Below are 15,689 nucleotides of genomic sequence, written 5' to 3' on the forward strand. Positions count from 1 at the left end.
ATCTTAAACTGCATTAGAGCTTTACCTTTCCAACGGTGCAGTGCAGGCCAGTTATGTCTCAGCTGCATTCTGGAGAGCAGTGAGATCAGCTTGTTGCGATTATCAGCAGTGCATTGATACAACTGAAATGCCCTGCTTCGCTGCAGGAGCTCACTGTGGGTGCTTTGATCTCATGCCACCTCTTGCCTCCTGCCTGTTGCCTCCTGATGAAGCTCATTTTGCTGCCTCTTTGTTTGATGCAGTTGGTAAGTATTACAGCCTCCAAAAACTGAAATAGCATATGGCCTGTCACTACCCTTTCAGGAGGTAAGAAGGTTTACATAACCTGAAATATATTCTCATTAATTAATCTCAATTTCATTTTGCTTCTCTTTAGATTCCTTCTTAATCCAGGCTTCCCTGGAGAGGAATATTTATGATTTTTGCCCTAATCCATATTTGTGTTTCCTCAAGGCTCTGTGTAAATGCTAACATGTGACTGAATCCCTTGTTTCATATGAAATCTAGCTTGTAAAACATCTTAACATACCATATCTCTCTTCTCATTGTCTTCTGTCACCCTTTAGCTGAAATATGTACAGATGCCTTTTAATCAGATATAAACTTCAGTCAGAGCATCTATCTATCTATCTATCTATCTATCTATCTATCTATCTATCTATCTATTTAATCCTTGAAAAGCTTTATCTGAGGGTCTTTCTGTGTGTGTTTTTTTTTTTTTCTCTATTTTTTTATTTTTTATTTTATTTTTTGGCTGGTGGGGGGGAGTGAATTCCTAAGAGGTCGAGAGGGAGGTAGAAATCTAAACAGTGAGTTAGAAATCTAAAGGGGCATTGGAGAACACAACTCCTCATTTCAGCACCACATATGCTGTTGAGCTCAGGATGTGTCAGAAAAAACTGCTATAATTTACAACAAGTCAGTATTTTCAAACAGAAGGGCTTCTATATAGTGTGTTTGCCAGTACCACTTTCAATAGTATTAACATTAACAAGTTTCACCTCCTTTTGGTGATCACTCATCTATCAGTTACCTGTCCTTAAAGGGCAATATGAAAACTAAAGTTTCATTTTAAGGTGTTTTTTAATACAATGAGGTTCTGGTTCATGATGAGATTACTTGTTGTATGAGCAACAGATGGGATCTCAAAGGCTGACAAGGATCTTGGTACTAGAGTCTGCCCAAAAGGCAAAAGGATAACAAAATGTAGTATTGTAATGATAATAAATAATTTCTGACAGAGTATGAGGTGCAAACAGATCACCTGTATTTTGTTATTATGACTTTAAATTGTGTAAGAATAAACCCAGTGACCAGATTCTTTAGCTGCTTTATACTATGTTAGTTTATCTTCTCAGGTACTTTGGTTGGTATCAATTTGTTCAGCATTATTTGTATTACAAATTCACTCTGTATATTTAGTATACAGTAATATATACAACATATTAGTATTTGACAGATGTTTTTATCCTAATGCATGACTCAAGACTGACCAGAAACAGGTTACAGCTTTATAAGTAAGGTGGTCGCACTTTATTTAAGTGCCTGAAAATGCAAAATGAAGTTCTCCATTAAAAGAGATTTCAGCACCTAATTTGTCCACTTCATGATAAATGCCAGTAATTCTGGCAGAATACACTTGCAGTTCTGCATTTCAGTGTTCCAACGCAAATGAAAAGGTCTCCTTTGGTAAACAGAAACCTTTTACTGAATGAATCAGAGACCACAACAGGGCTGAAACTGCAAATAAGTAAATTTCATTAAAGATTTAATTGGCTCCATATGTTCAGTATCAACAGTTTCTAAGGAGGGTTTGTTACTGATGAAGAAGAACAACCAGCAGGAAACAGTGGCATGCTGAATTAAACTTGAACACTTTAATCAATCAAGACAAGGCATGGATGTAAATTCTACTCCTTTGATGTATCACTACCCAATGTTATTAACTAACAACTATTTGTTTGCTTTTTTTTTTTTTTTTGAGGAAACAGATTGGGCTGGATGATATTCATTTTTTGTGCTATCAGTTAAAAGGACAAGTAAAAGGTTTTCAAAAGTAATTTCAAACAAAGGAATAATGCAACAAGCAAATTAGAATGCCACTGAGGGTGGAGGAGGAAGAAACCCTATTTGATGCTGCTTATTATGCACGCTCTTTTATTGTGTCCAAACAAAGAAATACTGAATATTTCATCATTAAAAAAGTATTTATACTGTGGGAAAACATAATGTGATCTCTGTGATGCTGAACTTATCTTATGCTTTGCTAAGCGCTACATGATAGCTTGGAGAAAATGAGCCCCATCCAGGGATGGGTCATCTACAGCTTCTCTTGGCAACCTGTTCCGGGGCCTCACCACCCTCTTAACATCCAACCTAAACTCTTTTAGTTTAAAACGGTTATCCCTTGCCCTATCACCATCTGCCCATGTAAAAAATTACTCTCCATCTTTTTTATACCTGCCTCTCTAAGTATTAAAAAGCTGCAATGAGGTCTCCCTGGACCTTTTTCATCTTCAGGCTGAATAGACCCATCTCTCTCCTTTCTTCATAGGAGAGGTGCTCCAGCCCTCTGATCATCTTTGTGGCCCTCCGCTGGACGTACTCTTACAGGTCTGCAACCTTCTTTTGCTGGTGGCCCCAAACCTGGACACAACACTCCAAGTGAGGCATCGCAAGGGCAGAGCAGAGGGGGACAATTCCCTCCCTTGATCTGCTGACTGATTATTTTCATGGCCAGATATTTTGTCTTCAGGGTTTATTTCTCCAAGTAGTTTATCCTACACTTCTACTGATGTTCGAACACCACCTTCTTCCTCATTCACTGCTGCCTTTGCCTCCTGCATACTCACCATTATGGGTTTACTCTCTTTGAAGATGGCAGCAACAGGCTGGGGGCTCTATGGTATCTGTATGTGTATATATGTGTGTGTGTGTGTGTGTGTGTATATAAATATATATACACTGCATTTTTATATATATACACACACACGTTTGATGTTACTCAGAGGTCTGTCCAGGGAGCTTGCCTTCTTGCTCTGCCCCTTTGATGGTTCTGCTTACTCTGCTTATTCTCAAAGAAAATGACTTCTCAAAGGTGCAAGATAAACCAAGTTTGAACACAGTGTTTAGCCAAAGCTGAGGTTCCTTGGTTGCCTCAAGTCAGCAATGCACATGGTTTAAAATTCGCAGTTTCTATGCTACTACGAAATATTCTACTCATTCCATTGCAATATATTCCTGTATATCCTACAGACTTGATGCAGTGTTTTCTGGGGTTCAGTTTGAAAAGGGAACATGGTAGAGAATGCGTCATTGTAGGGCACTGTACCTGAATTTAGCAGAAACTGAGCCATGAGTGAAGATGTGCAGATTTTGATCAACAAATCCAAAATGTTTCTGACATAGTACTAACATTTCAGATTCAGAGGCATATTGAAGAAAGGTGTACCGGATCCTTTACTCGTCTATACAATATTCCAAAGGCAAATCAAATTTTCAGAGCTAAATATCTTCAGGGGGCTAAACTTTGTGGGAAAAGAAGCATCATGTATGAAGAATTAGCTGCACATATTGCATAAGGGTGGGTCTACCTGCTACATAGATTCTTTCTGGGAAATGTACTGTCACTTCTGTCTGTGGATACAAAATTTAGGACGACCATTAAAATGGTATCTTTCAAAAGTAAACTGTCTGACTACTGGGAATAAACATAGTGGGTTAGAAAGAGGATGGTAATAACAAATAAGCAATTGTCCAAGAACTTCTTTGCAGCACAAAATAATGCCAAGACTGTTCCAGTAATATTGCACCAGAATTTAAATCATTCCAATAATGAAGACTATGTTTTGAAAAGAAGCAGATGGTTCTGGTGTTAGGATCAAGAAAGCATATCCTTTCTCAGTAGGGAGAGACCAAAGAGTAGCTCTGTTGTAAGGCTGAAATTACGCACTGCTTGTGAAACTTTGGGCACCGTGACTGCAGAGGCGCTTTAATTCTGGCCTGAGGTGATAGGGAGAGCTTTCAAGTGGTAACATGCTTATCTGAATCTTCAGAGAGCATTATTCAGGAAATCAAACTGGTAATCCCATCAGATGAATCTTTTGAAAACTTTTTAATAGTTATGCTTCTTGCTGGAAGAAATCCATGGGTGGATCCAAAGCCCAACAGCAGTAATTGGTAACCACTGTTTATGAATGACTTCAAAGGACTTCGTATGAAATTCATTGTGACAGCAGGCTTTCCCTTGGTATTTTAATACTTCCATACCCAGCTTTATCCAAAACAGACAGTGAACTGAGAAGCAAAAGTAAAGCAAATGTTTTTTCTTATCATGAAGGGAATCTGAAGAACAGTGTAATTACCAAAGAGAATCAGTTCTGACATGAATAGGCATGTGTGAGAAAAGAGAAGCTGTAAAGGGATCTGATGCATGATCAGTAGAAAGTGGAGGGTAATAAGAATCAAGTGCCTATGCTGCAGGTCAAACTCGCAAGGCAATGGCTGCTCCACATCTGTTCCTTTCCATGTCTGGCAGTAATTCTGGAAAGTAAAAACATATGGGGCCTTTTGTTGTGCAAGCCCAAAGGTGTCTGTGGAATGGTTTAGTATGATTCTCGGAGGGGGAAAAAAAATCCACACTAAACCCAACATTTTTTATTTTAGAGTAATCATTTTTGTAACCCTACCTGTCAGAGGTGGAAAACTAATTATTTACAGGCAATATATGCAGTCTTCAGAGCAGCTGTGTAGTAGTAAGCTTATTTATAAGTGTTCTCCATGACAGTGATACTGCTGGTTATTTATTTATTTATGAAGGTCCCAAGAAAGATTCATTGTTGAAAATTCTTGGAGTGAAATAAAGAACATATAGATAATTGTGATGGATTTTTTTTTCAGCAGAAACATTACATATCTTTTCCACAATTCACAAAAGTTTTTAAAAACCACATAATAGGTTTCCTTTGCTTTCTAGCTATTCAGCACAAATGTGGTTGTGTATTCAGTCCTAGTTAGCCACCTCCTTGGAAACCTTCCGTGGAAAGAAAAAAGAGGATGTAATCGATATCCCCATATTTTGAATCCTCAGCCCTTACTGAGAAATGCCCTTACTAATATACAGATGAAGCATGTAAGATGTGTTTTGAAGCTGATTCTCTTTTGGTGTTTCAGTAGGAAGAGAAAACCCTTTGAGACATAATTACTGCAAGGACTACTTAGGTTTTCTGATTTCAAATTCACTTAAGCAACCATGACTGTGGTTGGTGTCAGGAAAGAATTATTGCCTTATATCACTATGAAGCTAAGGTGCATTTTAAAAACACTCTTACAGTAGCACAAAGGCATGAACAGATACTGAAAAAGCAGTAAGATGGCGTTTGCTTTTCTTCTTTGTCCCTGTGGTATTTGTGAGTCGAGGGAAATTGGTGTGGGAAAAGGACCCAGGAGCTTGTGCAGTCAGTCTCCACCACATACTCCGAAAAGTTTGAAATAGAGAAGGTTGTCAGCTGATCAGCCAGTTAAGAAGGTTGTATTGGACTATGAATGGAAAATTTATTACCAACACATGTATTGTCATTAGGGAACAGGCAGTATATTGTGTACCATGGAGGGGCAAGCAATGATGTGCAAGCAATAGAGACCATCTGGCTGAATGGGAGAGTCAGGCTGACAGAGTAAGAGGTATCCCCATCTTTTTTGTTTGCTGGAGGTAAAACACATGCTGATGGCCATGAAAACTTGTAGGTACATCAGTCAGAAACCACAGAGTAAAGGTAATATGCATGTAATCCTAATGAGCTCTAGATTTATTGCTCCTTTGACTGATTCACAGGATGAATCTGATATCACTGGGCCAAAAACTACATATGTACATGGAAATAGCCAAGACTAGTTGTCTTCTGCTTCCTTTCATACATCTTAGCACTATATATATATATGTAAAAGAAAAAAAAAAAGGAGAGGAAAAAAGTGTTAGAGCCAATTTTACATCTGTGACCTTACCCACTATCTAGTACATTACTTTTTAGTCTTACACAGTGGAAGACACTTTAATGAACATTTTCCAAGTCACCTGAAGGTAATAAACACAACGGAAATCTCGTGGTTATGTCTGTGCCTGAGGGCTGGAAGAACCTGGGCTACAAATCTGTTGAAGGCTAATCACTTAAGGATTTTGTTCATCCAGTTGTGGAAAAAAAAGAATGATAATACTGTCTCTGTGGAAAAAAAAGATGGCTACAGGTCTCTATTTTTGCTTCTGTAGATTCTGTACAGTCATTCAGCTTCAGTTCCTGTGCAGTCTCATTAGTCTTGGCTGGAATCACAGTCTTTGCCTCCTCACCCCCCCAAATCTTCTCCCCAGTTCTGTTAAGCTTCTTCCCAGTCTGCTGCGCCTGTTTTCCCTGGGACTGGGTTTTCTCATGTTTGTAGTGGGTGTATTTTTCATCTCCGCTCCCCCCCCCCCTTTCCCATACACTCTGTATATTTTGTTTTGCATCCTGCTTTCCTTTAACTACCTTTGGGGACCCCCTGACTTGTCACTTGTGGAAAATAGATTGCACTGTGAATAGCATACAGGCTGGGATAGAGCAACAAAGTAAAGATACATCTGATGAGGTAAATACTGGCCCGGACTCATGAAGAAACCACAGAGCAGCATTCATATTTCCAGGCATCTGGCTCTGCAGTGATGTGTTCTCCTACTGGTTCAGCAGCAATTACTGCCGGTGCTCTCAGAGTGCTGCTCTCCTCAGGAATGAAGGGAGTAGCAGGCTAGTGGTGCTATGAAAAACATGTGATCGCTTTGCTTGTGGTTGGGACAGGACGCATAAAGCATAGCTCCAAAAATCCAAAAATCTCTTCAGCAGCACCTTCTCCTGGTCCACCAAAAGAGCAACCAGAAGCTCAGAAGAGTCTGTCCTCTCTGTTCTCTCTCTGGAGGCAGTGAACATAATTGCTGCTGTCAAGTCTGTATTGGCACCAGGATCTTTGTGGTGGTGAATGTTCAGTAGTAACTGTGATATACATACCTCTTTAAGTAAGCCACATTGCCATGACGAACACTAGCTGAAGTCATGTTTATGTGCTGACAAACACAACCTGCAGCCCTGCCACTGTGGTTTACAGAAATGGACAAATAATAGCACGGATTAACTGAATCTGATTATCCCTCTTGATGTTAAACACAGCAGTGTTATGCTGCTGTAAAGGAAAGAATAGCTAGAGTGGAGTCTAGGCGAGTTTAACTGAGGACACTGTTTATAGGGCGACAGGTCAGCTTGTGCCTTAGTCTCCAGGCCTGCACAGAGCAAATTAGGATGCAAAACACTCCTTGCCCTCACAATCTGGCCTCTCCATATGCTTTCTCTTTGACTTCATATCCAGGCAAATAGGCAAAGGCAGCTTCTCCAGGTCCTACCTCTCCCAGTTCAAAGGCTATCAGAACTAGATTCAGCCATGAGATTAATGGGGAACAGACAACCCCTGTCATATTGCACAAAACATCCACTGTCCCGGGCAATGACAACAGGAGGCTGGAACTCGTTTGTCTTCTTTCTGCCAGCAGGTAAAGTCCCTGGACATTTCTAGGGGAATAGCATGGAGGATAACAATCTGCTGTTGAAGAGACAGGAGAAGGAGCAGAGAAAGATGAAGGATATCAGTACTGCTGCCAGCTGAAGTTGGGTGAGGATGGTGATGGACGTCAGATGTTACACTGCAGCACATGCACAGAAATATGGCTGACATCTTATACCCACTTAAAGCCACTGCCTAAACATTGTAGTGTTCAGAAAAAAAATATCCATTTGTTCAATCCCATAGAGATCTTGTTGTTTTAAAGGGTTTGAAGTACCATTTAAAGGTTTTAAAGTACTATTTGTCATATTTCTTAAAGTTCAGTTCTTTTGCTGCAGCATAAGAAGTAACAAAGGAAACAAGAACCTTTGCTGCTGCCTATTAATCTTGACAATGTTTCAAATGCAGAATCTATTTAAGGCTTTGTCAGTGCTGCCTGAAAGGAAACCCTTTAGCAGGGGAGAGGTTAAGTGTGTCTGAGCTTATCTGGTACATGTTCCTTTTCCTTACTTGAACTTTCCCTGCAAGCTTCTACATTCTCATTAATTTCAGCAGACCATAAAACCCTACAGGTGATCCAAAAGCTTTAAAGGCAGGATTTTCAGGGATAGAGTTTAATTGCTTATAAAACCTCCATACACACGTTGAGCTCAGGGAGGATTCCTGCAGTCTCATCATCAAAAACTTATTTGATTTGTATTTGCCAGCTTTCCTGGCAATATTATATGCTCATGTTAATTATTTCATTAGAGGACCAAACAAGAACTTACAAGCTAAGTGAAGACATATTATTCAAGCAGCTTAAATGTGAGTCATTAATAGTGGAAAGGGCACAGAGGAATATGTGAACATGCAGGTGTGCAATTAGTTATCTCATAGAAAACTAACACTGATGTTTCACAGCTTCTATTTTCATATTTGTTTAACTTTTCAGTCTTTAGACAAACTATTGTCATATATATGTCAGCATCAGTGAAAAAGTTTCTTTAAAAGCCTAATGATATAATGGCAACACTTTTTGTATTTTGGTTTCTTTAATCCCCTTCCCCCCCCCCCCCCCCCCCAACACATCTTTCTCTTAAGAAATAAACAAACAAATTTATGAAACAAACTTATGAATCAGACCATACAACACTACAAGAAGATTTGAGTTCATGATCTAAAGGAATGATGAGGTAAACTATTTTGACCCTGTTTTCTAACCCAAAGTTCTCAAAAATTATGTTCAGAGAGGCCAGGAATTATCTGGCATTTCAAAAGCAGATAAACACCAAAATTATCACCAAAATGATCTGCTGCTGGTATGGAGAAAATACAAAAGTGAGATGTAGCCTCCACTTGTGGTGTGAATACAGGCATAACTGGGAAGAAATCATTGCATAGATGCATAGATGAGATAGAAGTTATGGGGATCTTTTTTTTTTTTTTTTTTTTTTTTTCTGTACCTGAACAGTAAATCATATCCTGTGGGATAGGTAAAAGCCAGAACATGTTCTTCTTTAATACCTCCTGGGATTTATTCCTAATCTGTGTAAGTTAAAGCAACCCTGAAACTACTTTATCCTGCATTTGGAGGTCAAACTCCCCAAGAATTCCTTCTTAAGGTCCTACAGTAGGTATAGCTCAGCTGAGCTTATAAAAACTCATCATGCTCAAATCCGGGTCATACTAGGTGAAACAACTACTACAAACTATTCTTCGTTTGGAAACCTGACTACACACATTGATTTTTCTTTTTAAATTTTGTCTTGTTGTTGCGAATGCCAGTTAAAAAAATCTGTACAGTTATGATGTAGTATGCACTCACTCAGTTGTAACCCTGAACTATGTGTTCAGATACACCTCTAAATTTCTGGAGTTCCTCATGACACTGTTGTATTTTGTGCCAGCTCCAGACACACCTGGAGGCAGTCAGATACAGAACTAAAAAATAAATAAATAAAAAGAATGAGACCAAACCAAGCCATTGACATTATGTTCTCCCTGCCTCTTTTAGGAGCTTTACCTGCAGTCACCCTGTGACATGGTGACGGGCACAGAACTCCATTTCCAGTGCCGTCCAGTCTCACACAGTTGCTTTGCACTTCATGCTCTCCAACTTACACTTGCTATCCAGGGCTTATATCTCCTACTCCCTGGGGGCCATGGTTTCCATATGAGAGAGGACTAAGGACCCTCACACAGTCAGTTACTGACTACTGTGTCTGGAGACCTCAAACAAGAGGCAATAACTAGCAACTCAGTGCTTGACAAGCATATTTGACCTTCTTCACAGTGCTTTGCTGACCGACACCACCTAGCCATGGAAGCTCTCTGTGAGGGACTGCTTCAAATGTGTGAGGCCTGGGAATTGATGATGTTTGTTTAACTTGTACATTTCGCATATGGTTTATAGATCAGTTTGTGGCTGAATCTTGAATGGCACAATTGGAAAATGCCTAATGCACTTTATTAGAGTAAATAATGATGTGAGAGGACAAAAAGGAGATGTTTCAAACAGCACTTTTGCTTAGGGAGAGGCAAAGCTATGTTCCAAGGACTTAAAAAAGGCTCAAAATGATGCTCAGGTTGCTGCTGAAGCTGCAATACAAGAGAAACTTTTAAAAACTGGAGACAGCAAGAAGCAGAGAGACAGAGGGATTTTAACTCCCATTTCATTTAGAAAAATGTATTTGGCAAAACTCCTGCTAGCCAAACTGAAAATGGCAGCCCCATCAGTTTTCCCGACAGTCCCATCAGTTTTCATTGTGAGCATAAACCAGCAAACCCTGCTCACAGTAAGAGTAGAAATCTTGATCAGAAAAGGGGGAAAGATTTACCAAATGTCAGCACACTTTTCTTCAGTGTTTGGAAACCTGGCAGAGGCCCCTAACCAACCCTCAGTGATCTCAGTGGAACCCCCTCACTAATTTCACTGGGATACAAACTGATCCCATAGAGAAGAACTGGTGTAGCCAAGATGGAAAGTTAGGGTCACATCAAAATTCCTGTAATCTGCAGTACTTCTGGGAGGCTTGGTTGAAGGCTGCACCCTTCCACTCACACATGCACTGCACATCAGCTAGACAGGATACTCAGACTTACTGACTTTCTAAATATTTCTTGAAACCTCTGGAATGTTTTGGGCAAGGTCCAGGAACTGGAAAAATATAACCTTGGAGCTTCTGGAGAAAAGTAAAAAATAATATAAAAAAATACTGGTAGTCATTTGAAAGAGCACTAATTTAGAGTGACTGAGGGATCCCGAAAATTGCTGAAGGGGCAGAACAGCTGCATGAGGTTCCAGGCTAAGAGACTTGTGCTGGAAATCAAAGCCACCCATCTGAGGTTGCAGCTGCTGGGCTCACACCAAACTCTGCCTCAGGTTTGTAAGGGCTGGTACCAGCCATACACAGTGCCATCTAGTGGGTCTGGGAGCAGATACTTACCTTTTATTTGGGGTCCCAGAGTAGCTCTGAGATCAGCTGTCTGAGCCTTGCACTGGTGCTTTTGCAGCTGAAATGCTTGGTACATCGATTTTCTCATTGGCACTGTGAAACGTAGCTGCAGTGATAAATATAGGGAAACACAAAATGTCAGGAAGATCAGAGCTTACTGACAACTGCACGTGACTGCTGGTAAACAGCATATGCCCCATGCTCTGATGGGAGAAATATTCTTGGGATGTGTAGGATACGGTCTTAATGTGGCTTGTGAGTTCTGCTTTCTCCAAAACAACAAAGAGGCAAAGAGCATGTACCTCTCTCTGTTCCCACCAGCACCTGGTGGGTGGAAGGACAAATTTCTTTTCTTTCCCTGGTCTCTCATTCCTTCATACTGATCTAGGACTATGAGTCAGCTTGGGCTGAAAACATTTCTCTCATGCCTGTCTGCTGCCTTTTGCTCCAATAACCAAAGTTAGGTTGACTGACATAGGTTCTGGAAGGAATTTCCCCTAGGTGAGATTAGGAAGGATCTTTTTTTTTTTTTTGAAAATACAAAACCTCTGATATGGGGACATGCCAAGACAAGAATATTGTCTTCAGCTCCTTTTGTAGCAAAGGTCTGAAAATTATTATAAGGTATTGGGAAATACTCTGAAGATTACCTGGTTGTGGATAGGGGATGAACCTGATGATTCATGTAATCTCTCCTAGTCCTTTGTTCCTCCCTGTGAGTTTCCTTTGTTCTTCTTTTTGTTTTGTTTTGTTTTGTTTTGTTTTGTTTTGTTTTGCTAGTTTGTTTCCTAAGGAAAGAAGAGTATAAAATTTCAACTTCTGGGTTAACTTCTTACTGCTTCCTCGCATTGTTTAACAATATGAATAACTGTACTCTATGAGATAATTCACCCATGTGAATTGCCCAGGGGGTGCAAGGCCTGGCCTTGCTTGCTGAATGTGCTTAGAGCAGGCTTTCAAACCATCAGGGGAGACTTGTTAACTCTAAATCATTGTCTGCATCTTGAGACTGGTGGGGTGTAAGTGGTCATGTTCCTTGAAATAACGGTTGTCTGACATGTCAGAACATAGTGTCCTTAATATCTGCACACAGTATCTTGCAAGCAGATGGAACAACCACCAATGACACAAAAAAGCTACACAGGAGAGTCAAATGCTGCAAGAAGCAAGGAAAAACCCCATCAAATTACAAATTAGCAATTTTTATTTGTTTATTGATTTATTTATTTGGCACAAATGCATTCTTAACTTTACATTCCAGAATTAGTACTGAATATTTTAGGCTCCAGCAGAACAAAATAATTTGACAAGGGATATCAAAGACAACAAGAGCTTCTGTAAGTAGATAAGTGGCAAAAGGAAGGCAAGGAAAAACATAAGCATGTGGTGAATGGGATAGGGGCTCTGGTGGCACATGACTTGGAAAGGACTGAGTTAATGAATATCTTCTTCACCTCATTCTTTAATAGCAAGACTGGGCTTCAGAAATCCCAGGTCCCAGTGACCATAGGGGAAAGTCTGGAGTGAAGATGTACCCTTGGTTGAAGAGAATCAGGTCAGAGAATACTTAAACAAACCAGCAGTACATATGTCCATGGGTCCTCATGCACCCACAAGTGCTGAGGGAGCTGGGTGATGTCTTTGCAAGACCACTCTCAATTATCTTCAAAGATCACGGTGAACGAGAGAAATGCCTGAGGACTGGAGGAAAACGTCATGGGGGAGGAGGGATGGAGAATGGACCCAGGCTCTTTCCAGTGGTGTTCAGTGCCAGGATGAGAGGCAATGGGCACAAACTGGAAAACAGGAAATTCCATCTGAACACCAGGAAACACTTTACTGTGAAGTTGAAAAAACACTGGCACAGGTTGTGCAGAGCAGTTGAGTCTTTCTCCATGGTGATCTTCAAAAGTTGTCTGGACATCATCCTGGGCAAGCAGCTCTAGGTTGCTCTGTTTGACCAGTGGGGTTGGACCAGATGGTCTCCAGAGGTCCCTTCCAATCTCAAACAGTCTGCAACTCTGCAATTCTGAGAAATAATGCAGTTTTCCTCCTTAGCTCAAAAGTTAATTTTAAGATACTTTGGAGTATCACTCAGAGATACATTTTTTCATTGCTGTCATATATAAAGATTTTGTGAGGAGCTAGCATAGTAGTATTTTTTTATTTTATTTTATTTTTTTTTTGTCTTAAGTCTTAAACATGTATCAGCTGAAATCAAGATTAAACTCATGTTGACTTGATCCTGTCATCAGCCTGTATGTGCAGTTTCTTTTCTAAATATTGAAGGAAGTAAGCAAAGATCAGAATTGTGTAAGCTTGTGCTTAGGTTCTGCTTTTTCTTTTCCACCTTAGCATACATATCTTTTGTTCTTAGTACAGCTGCACATCTTTCTTCCAAAAAAAGGATACAGACTTATAATTTGTTCTGCAAGACTCATAGTATCTGTTATTACTTGACTCCCATTTCTATGTTTTTAGGTTTCATTTTTGCTTGAATGGCATTTTAAATGCTGTTAACTTGGATTGATTTTATGAAGAACATTGAATCAAGAACAAAACGAATGCTGAAGAGAGAGAGGAAAAAACTGTGATTAAAATACTTCATATGTGTTCTTTATCAGGCTCTCTATATCTTGTGCAAACATGCAGTGATTTTTTTTCATAAAAAAAGCTATAGCTATATAAAACCTAACATATATAAAACTTAAAATATTGTTAAAAAAAAGGAACCCTCTTTGTATTCTCATGATAATGATTCTCTGTATACTAGTACCAATTCTTTAAAAGTTTTAAAAGAAGACTAATTTACTTCATGAGGACAAGTGCAAATGGTTAAGGAGACATTATGACCTTACAGCAAGGATTCTAGCTATCTTTCATCTGTGGAAAAAACAAAACCGAAAGTCACAAAGAAATGTGAAGAGCATATAAGATGGAATATGCATGATTCTGCTAGCCAGTAAGTGAGCCAATAATTAAAGAATACAGTACAGTAATGTTATAAACACATTTTAACCATTTAGCACTTTGTGTCCTGATCCGGGAAAACAGTTCAGCCTTTGCTCAATTACAAATATTTGACCAGTCCCTTTTGAAGTAAACAGAATAAAGCTAAGTGGAGTTAGGCCCTCAAAATGGGGGTTATTTGCTTGAGTATCTCCAGCATAGAGACAGTGCTTGACCCTGCCAGCTTGTGTGGTTACACAAGGGTGGGGTGTTTTTAGTCTCTTTTGTTCTTTTGGCATCTTCCTCTCCCCTCCCTTGGCCTGACAGTCTTCACTCTGTCTCACCCTCTGCTTTCCTAAACCACAACATACCTCCTCTCATCTCTTCTTTCGCTCTGAATTACCATGGGAGAATCTCCACACAGGCAAATACCACCCATCAGCAACCTAGAAAGTCAATTGCTCTGTGGCTCTTGGACCTACCTTCGTGTAGGCTGGTCATCAGCCACTGGTGATCAGCTGGTAAATGCTTGTGTGTCCATGTTTTCAAAGACAGACAGACTTAGTATAGACAGAGCTAGACCTGCTCCCTTGGCTGCTACCAGCAAGCTGTATTAATTCCATTTCAAGAAAGATTCCTAATTTTAATTGATTTAGGGATTGTCATGAGCAGAGCCAGTCTGAAATTGTTCCAGCTCCACTAGCAGTATATACAACACAGTCTGGGAACTTCTGTCTGGAAAGATGCACATTTACTGTAGAAAACCACGATCCTTGAATATCACATACCTTCCCTCATGAGCCATCAGACACATCTTTCATTTCAGCAGGCACAGAATCAATACTTATTCCAGTAACAGATATGTGACTAATAGGTCAGAAATGTCTGGGTATGAGTCATTCACTACTATCGTTGCTTCTGTTGCTTGGTGGTCCAAAAAACAGCGAAATATACACTGGAGAGGAAAAAAAAAAAAAAAAAAAAAAAAAAAGAAGAATGTAAATATCCACACTGTGTGTAGGAAATCTTTGGTGACTGTTTCTGACAACCTTCATGGTTTTTCTACAGCACACAGACAAAATATATTTAATTGCTTTCAGTTTCAAACACATTCTTTTGCACTATAGACACACATATATATATTTAACTTTTATTTTTATTTTTTGTTTCTTGTATTTGCTTGATTTCTTTCCATATATTTTCCCTCTTTTTGCTTTTGGCTATGTACAGCTTTTTCTGTAAGAACATCTTGTACTCAGTCTCTAAGCAGGTTAGTCTCATGCATGGCTTCTGATGGGGTTGAGATTGGCAGCATGAGCTCATGGGGTTTATGGATTCCCTCACATTGCTTTTTAAATTTTGGTAGGGGGATAATTTTATAGTCAAAACCAGAAAATCCCACCCAACTTCTATGAATATGAGTCATGTTGCCAGCTCAACTTGCTGTGCTGGAAATCTGCTGATAGAAATCTTATCCATTAATTGCTAGCTGCAAAAATTACTTTGAATCATTTGTCTTTTTTTTTTTTTAATTAATTTATTATTTTTATTTTCTCCATGATACATCCTGAGCTATTTCTTGTTCAAACAGGTGCCCACTTCCTTTTATCTAGACAGCATCTCCAACCAAACCAGCATTAACTAATGGCTGATTTCCATCACCAGCAGCACATGCAATAGGAATACTACTGTGCATCCCTGAAAACACTTCCTGTGTTTAAAGTG

The 15,689-nt window shown here is 39.5% G+C and overlaps 2 long non-coding RNA genes across 11 annotated transcripts in view; one reads left to right on the forward strand and one right to left on the reverse strand.

Annotated features, from left to right (window-relative positions):
• The window catches only part of LOC106019887 (uncharacterized), a 57,388-nt gene that overhangs the window by 24,254 nt on the left and 17,445 nt on the right, over positions 1–15,689 (forward strand). Inside the window, exons 7-9 of one of the 10 annotated variants that reach the window (XR_011808486.1) lie at positions 147–245; positions 2,555–2,613; positions 7,565–7,701. The exons of 6 other annotated variants lie outside the window; for them this stretch is intronic. This is a non-coding gene — a long non-coding RNA (uncharacterized lncRNA). Of the gene's footprint in view, positions 1–146; positions 246–2,554; positions 2,921–7,564; positions 7,702–15,689 lie in introns of those variants that run through there. 3 more of the 10 variants (XR_011808487.1, XR_005264748.2, XR_005264747.2) reach the window with 3 other exon arrangements.
• On the reverse strand, positions 7,568–14,744 carry LOC119716553 (uncharacterized). Its single transcript, XR_005264754.2, has 2 exons — positions 14,447–14,744; positions 7,568–13,582 (listed from the first exon to the last, which is right to left on the reverse strand). It is a non-coding gene; the product is annotated as an uncharacterized lncRNA (long non-coding RNA).

Source organism: Anas platyrhynchos, chromosome 3 (genome assembly GCF_047663525.1).
Source record: "Anas platyrhynchos isolate ZD024472 breed Pekin duck chromosome 3, IASCAAS_PekinDuck_T2T, whole genome shotgun sequence".
Classification (NCBI taxonomy): domain Eukaryota; kingdom Metazoa; phylum Chordata; class Aves; order Anseriformes; family Anatidae; genus Anas; species Anas platyrhynchos.